At 42.5% G+C, this 6,301-nt stretch overlaps 1 long non-coding RNA gene across 1 annotated transcript; it reads left to right on the forward strand.

Moving 5' to 3' along the window:
• The first annotated feature begins 3,591 nt into the window (after positions 1-3,591).
• Positions 3,592-5,951, forward strand: LOC128413453 (uncharacterized). Its single transcript, XR_008330353.1, has 3 exons — positions 3,592-3,665; positions 3,981-4,236; positions 5,795-5,951. It is a non-coding gene; the product is annotated as an uncharacterized LOC128413453 (long non-coding RNA).
• The last annotated feature ends 350 nt before the right edge of the window (positions 5,952-6,301 follow it).

Genomic DNA, 6,301 nt, shown 5'->3' on the forward strand with positions numbered 1-6,301 from the left:
AGCAGTTTCAGAGAGCTGCTTTGCCTAGTCCAGCTGCTGTTTCTATTTGCCCTTTTAACCTTATGAAAATGTGGCTCAAGTCTCTAATGGGAGGCACATTAATTCTTACTATTTACCAACTTAATTGCATCTTGATTGTATTCTGTAATATGTAGGGTCAGTGACCTCAGCCTTTTTATGACCGCAATAAACCAGAGGGGCCCTCTGTCTAAGAGCTTGCCAGCTGCCTGCTGGTTTCCTGCCTCGAAAGAAACATTTGTGAATTTAAGCTCATTTTTAGAATACAGGAATCTGATCAAAATATAAACCTTGATCAAGAATACAGGCTTTGATCAGATGCCTCAACATCACCTCTGACATTGGCAATAATATAGTCTGCATTACTAATAACCATTCATAGTCTTATCCTTCACTTGACACCCTGCTTTTTTACCCTGGAGAAAAGAGATATGCACCTCACTTTCATGGGGACTGAAAGCGGAGGGGAAATTTGGGCAGGAACACATCCAAGCTAAACAATTTCAAACAACAGTTTGAGTCCGTAAGCTCTCTACCCCCCTTGAATGCCCCCCTCCTTCCTGCATTAATTGAATGTACTGTATGCAATTACCTGAAAAGGATTTCTAAACACAAAAGAAAGCATCCAGAAAAGAACACAGACTAGCCTTTGGTGACAGCTGTCGTGAATGATGTGACCAAACAAGAAGTTGTCACACTCTGAGGGGATGCATGTTCTTTATAAAGTAGAAAATAGTGCACTGTGCATTTTTGCAAAAGTGAACATTCTTGCATTTTAAGTTAAGGAAAGCCTAAAGAGGAGGTAAATAGAATGCAAGGGATCCTGGGAGAATGAATACTAATGAGGCAGCAAACACCATCTCATTATTATGGATTAGGATTCATTAGCATACATTTTCCTTTCTGACTCCTCAGCTTGTCTAGTGTTAGTGCACTGCAGTTGCTCAATTAAATGGGATGGTGTGGTGTATTTTTGTAAAAAACACATACACAAATGTTTGTTTTCTCTGTACAGAAGCAGCCTCAAACAGTCAACTAAAATTATTGAAAAATAGCTAGATGAGAGAGATCCACGTCGAGCCCTATTGGAGAGTAAATTACAATGATTTTAATGCAATAATAAGTTGCATGAATTCAAATTGTTAAATTAACTAAATGATTCAGTTGTCATAACAGATCCATAGATGCTGGAGACATGTGCCAGCAGCTTCTTGTTGCCCTGCTAAAATTAGCTAAAATTAACATTAAATTGCCCTACTAAACATCAAAGGACGCAAAGGCATTTCGGATCTTATTGTTAACCAAACAGTAGTCACATCATTGCAGAACAATTCACATAATATTGCTGCTGCTCAACTTCCATTCATACCTTGAAAAGCACTTGGAAGCCACAGCTGGCCATCTTGCTAACCGGGACTTGTTGCCCTGAACATACGTGTTTGAAGAAAGGAATGCTGTGATCACCAATAGTTAGCATGGATTTCTGAAAAATAAGTCATGTCAGACTAACCTGATCTCGTTTTTTGACAGAATTACAAGCCTGGTAGATGAAGGGAACGCAGTGGATGTAGCCTACCTTGATTTCAGCAAGGCATTTGACAAGGTGCCCCATGATATTCTTGTAAAGAAGCTGGTAAAATGCGGTCTTGACTATGCTACCACTCAGTGGATTTGTAACTGGCTGACTGACCGAACCCAAAGGGTGCTCATCAACGGTTCCTCTTCATCCTGGAGAAGAGTGACTAGTGGGGTGCCACAGGGTTCTGTCTTGGGCCCGGTCTTATTCAACATCTTTATCAACGACTTGGATGATGGACTCAAGGGCATCCTGATCAAATTTGCAGATGACACCAAACTGGGAGGGGTGGCTAACACCCCAGAGGACAGGATCACATTTCAAAACGACCTTGACAGATTAGAGAACTGGGCCAAAACAAACAAGATGAAACAGGGAGAAATGTAAAGTATTGCACTTGGGCAAAAAAAAATGAGAGGCACAAATACAAGATGGGTGACACGTGGCTTGAGAGCAGTACATGTGAAAAGGATCTAGGAGTCTTGGTTGACCACAAACTTGACATGAGCCAACAGTGTGACGCGGCAGTTAAAAAAGCCAATGCAATTCTGGGCTGCATCAATAGGAGTATAGCATCTAGATCAAGGGAAGTAATAGTGCCACTGTATTCTGCTCTGGTCAGACCTCACCTGGAGTACTGTGTCCAGTTCTGGGCACCACAGTTCAAGAAGGACACTGACAAACTGGAACGTGTCCAGAGGAGGGCAACCAAAATGGTCAAAGGCCTGGAAACGATGCCTTATGAGGAACGGCTAAGGGAGCTGGGCATGTTTAGCCTGGAGAAGAGGAGGTTAAGGGGTGATGTGATAGCCATGTTCAAATATATAAAAGGATGTCACATAGAGGAGGGAGAAAGGTTGTTTTCTGCTGCTCCAGAGAAGCGGACACGGAGCAATGGATCCAAACTACAAGAAAGAAGATTCCACCTAAACATTAGGAAGAACTTCCTGACAGTAAGAGCTGTTCGACAGTGGAATTTGCTGCCAAGGAGTGTGGTGGAGTCTCCTTCTTTGGAGGTCTTTAAGCAGAGGCTTGACAACCATATGTCAGGAGTGCTCTGATGATGTTTCCTGCTTGGCAGGGGGTTGGACTCGATGGCCCTTGTGGTCTCTTCCAACTCTATGATTCTATGATTCTAAGATCTCCCATGGCTTCCAGTTTGTTTCTGGGTGCAATTCACAGTTCTAGCAATGACTTATAAAGCTCTAAACTAGTGTGGGGAAACTTGATCCTGTAGATATTGTTTGATTCCAACTCCTATCAACTCTGGCCAACATGGCCGAAGTTCATGGATGGATGGTAGCTGGGAGTCAACAGCATCTGGAGGGCCACAGGTTCTCCATACCTTTCTTGGGTATAGTTTGAGACCAGGATATGCAAAGGACTGCTTACTCAAGTATGGACCTCTCCATTTGTTGAGATGGTCAGCTGAGGCTCCGCTCCAGGAACTCATGCTACCCATGGTCAGGTCTGGCCTCTCATCCTCATGCCACAGCAACCCATGAGAGGGAACATACAAGCCAGAAGATCTACCTTTAACCTACACTTTCAGGCAACTCAGCACCTACCCACTTTCCTTTGTTTTCAGTATAGGCCTAATCCAGGGGCTGAGTAGAAATTTCTCTCCCAAAACCACATTAACCTTGGAGTAGGGTTTCTCTTTCTCTCTTTCCTATTCTGCTCTATTCAAATCAGGAAGATGCAGCACTAAAGCAGATGAATAAAGAATTGTAAAGAATATTGGTGAATGAAGGGTGTTTCCTCAAATCAGCCTCTCAGGGGTAATGGACCCACAAGAAAGAGACAGATATCCTTTTGCAGCATGCCTGACTCACCCATTCATCCAGAGTCAAATGGTTCAGGGTGGTGATGTCACAAACAAGGCCTCCCTCAATTCACCATGAGGTATTGGATGGTGATGATGATGATGTTGTTGATGATGATGATGATGATATGGAAGGTGTGATTGCCCCCACAGTAACCTGATATTCATTCAGTTTCTACGTGAACCAAGGCTTTCGATGTAGTAGCACCAGTTATTTGGAACACTATTCCTATGGAAACGAGAAAGGTACCTACAGTCTTGTTATTTCGTTGCTTGGTGAAAACATATTCATCTCACCAAGCATTTTTAGAGAATTAATGTGATTCAGTGTTGGTCATTTGTTCTGTGTTTAGTTTTTGTTTTTTAAAAAGATTTCATAATTTTGTAATTTAATAGTTTTATGATGCTCTAATGTTTTTATTAAATTGATGTTTTTAATGAATTGGAGGTTTATAAATATCTCTGTGAATAAATAAACATGGTCTCTGCTTCAGAACTAAATGGAGTATCTCTAGATATCATGATCCCTTATATGAATTCTGCGCTTTTTAATACCTGCAGGAAACTGATGGATGAGGTCAGCCAGAGGTTTGGGCTTACATGTCACCAGTGTGCAGATGATGAACAGCTCTGCCTCTCATTCCCTTTGCTTGATCCCAGAAGGGCTGTGGAAGTGATAGACGGGTGTCTGGAGTCAGTTTAAGAGTGAACGGGGAATTAACTAACTTTAAGCCAAGAGAAATTTAATCCAGAGCTATTCTTCGAGTGATCTGAACACTAGTTTGGAGTGAGGTTGTGCTCTCCTTGGAGGAACAAGGTAACTTGGGCGTGCCCCCTGTGAAAATTGCTGAGCCATTTCAGTGAAGCATCATTGTTTCAAAGGGCTGGCTTTGCTTTAGTTATACAAAATTGTTTATTTGTTCTTTATTGTAATGGTTCTAGGGGTTGCTCGTGCGTAAGTTGTCGCCACTCCTGGCTGGGTTACCTGGGTGAACCCTTTCTGTCCGGACAGCCACCCATCCATGGCTGTCTCAATCGCTGGCAGAATCCGTCAGTGGGCATTTCTTGAACTTCTTCCAGCAAAGAAGTTCTTTGATGCCTAGTCTCCTCCTACTCTCCCTGCGCGGAAGTCTTCTGCGCAGGGAGGGTGCGGGTAGTAGAGGACCCGTGCTCTCCCCTCTGGTCTCCGGCGAGGAGTCCTGGAGCCCCCTCGCTGATTCCCCCATCAGCTCCCCTTCTCCACTGGTGCTACGCTGATTTCCTTCCCCAGCAGATGGGCTGCCTCTCTCCCTACTGGGACCCTCTCCGGCATCCCTCTGGAGCCTTCCCTCCGCCTCTGGCTCCGATGGCAGTTCCCTGACATTTTTGTTTATTAATTTGCTTTAATTTAGTTTTAGTATTGTATTTCTAAATTGTTGTGACTTGTCCAGGGACCTTATGGCGAAGGGTGGGTAATAAAACAAAACAACAAAAACAACATTATATGGTTTTGTGATTTATGTTGTGTTCTCTTCCAGGTACTACTAGAAGAGTGGAATATTATTATTATGGGGCAATGTCCAATGTTAAGTCATATTCTGAACAGACCCAATGAAATTAATAGACCAAGTGAAGTTCACTGATTCTATAAGAACAGCTGTGTTGGATCATGCCAAATGACAGTCTGGTCCAGCCACTGGTGTTCAGACAGGCCTCCAATAGTGAAGAGACAACATATGCATCATGGCTAGGAGCCACTGGTAGCGTTATCCTTCATGGGATCACCTAATCCTCTTTTTTTAAGCCACCCAAGATGGTGGCCATTACGAGATCTTGTAAAAGCCACAGCGTGCACTGTGTGAATAATTACTTTCTGTTTAACTATGTGCTGCATCACTTCTACAGATCTAATCTAAGTATGACTTAGATATCAGACCTTTTTAATCCCAAAGTTTGTGTCTCATTTGCTCATTTATCTCTTTGTCCCCAGACCACCTGCTGTAGAGATGGACTAATTCTAAGGCCTAAGAGAGAGACGCCAGTGTTACTCATTATACTGCCTGGTGCCTCACAGTCCCTAAAATTCACATCAAGCCCCTTCCATTTTTCATGGTCCTAGCTGACTTCTTGTTTGCTGCAGATTGTGAAAGAAGTTTGGGAAGAGGCTCTTAAATATAGGAATCTGGACAGTCTGTTTGTTCCACAAGATAACCCCCTTGCTATAAAAAGAGCTTAGCTAGTCCCCTTTCCCATTTTCTAAATTCTTTAGATCACTTTCTAAGAATGATTAAGACGTGTGCTAAAAATGTGCAAAGCCCTAGCTAATTATGATGTACTGATTAATTTTGCTAGACAGCTATGGCAGTTCTAATGAATATTAATATTTTTTTTTCTAGGACAGAAGCTGTTGGCAAGAGGAACAACTTTCCTGCATGGGTAACAAGTGTGGCAGAACAGCACGAGGTTGATCAACGGATCCTTGATTCCTCTTGCTGGAGCTTTCAAGTCCTGTTTGCAGCAGAGACCTGCAAACTGCAAAATATACACTGTGAATAGCTACAAATTATGAACCAGTGTTTTCTTATTAATTAAAATTACATTTTCTGTTCTTTCCATAATTTCTCTACAAGGATCACAATGACAAAAAAGGGCGGCTGGGGAGGAGCGGCAAACAGATTTGATTGTTATAATTCCCGTCCCATATTAGAATGGTTAAAATGTTACAAATCATATGCCACTTATTGGAAGTTGAGTAATGATGAGATTTGCAACTTAATGAGTTTCTGAGAACAACAGATTTATATGGTAATGTGCAACTCATTGCCCTCGCAAAACGCGTGCACATGGGCGCTGATGTTTGCTAAAAGCTTACTTGACAGTCCAGGTAAATATAGCCAACACAG

This window comes from Podarcis raffonei, chromosome 5 (genome assembly GCF_027172205.1).
Source record: "Podarcis raffonei isolate rPodRaf1 chromosome 5, rPodRaf1.pri, whole genome shotgun sequence".
In the NCBI taxonomy this organism is placed as follows: Eukaryota; Metazoa; Chordata; class Lepidosauria; order Squamata; family Lacertidae; genus Podarcis; species Podarcis raffonei.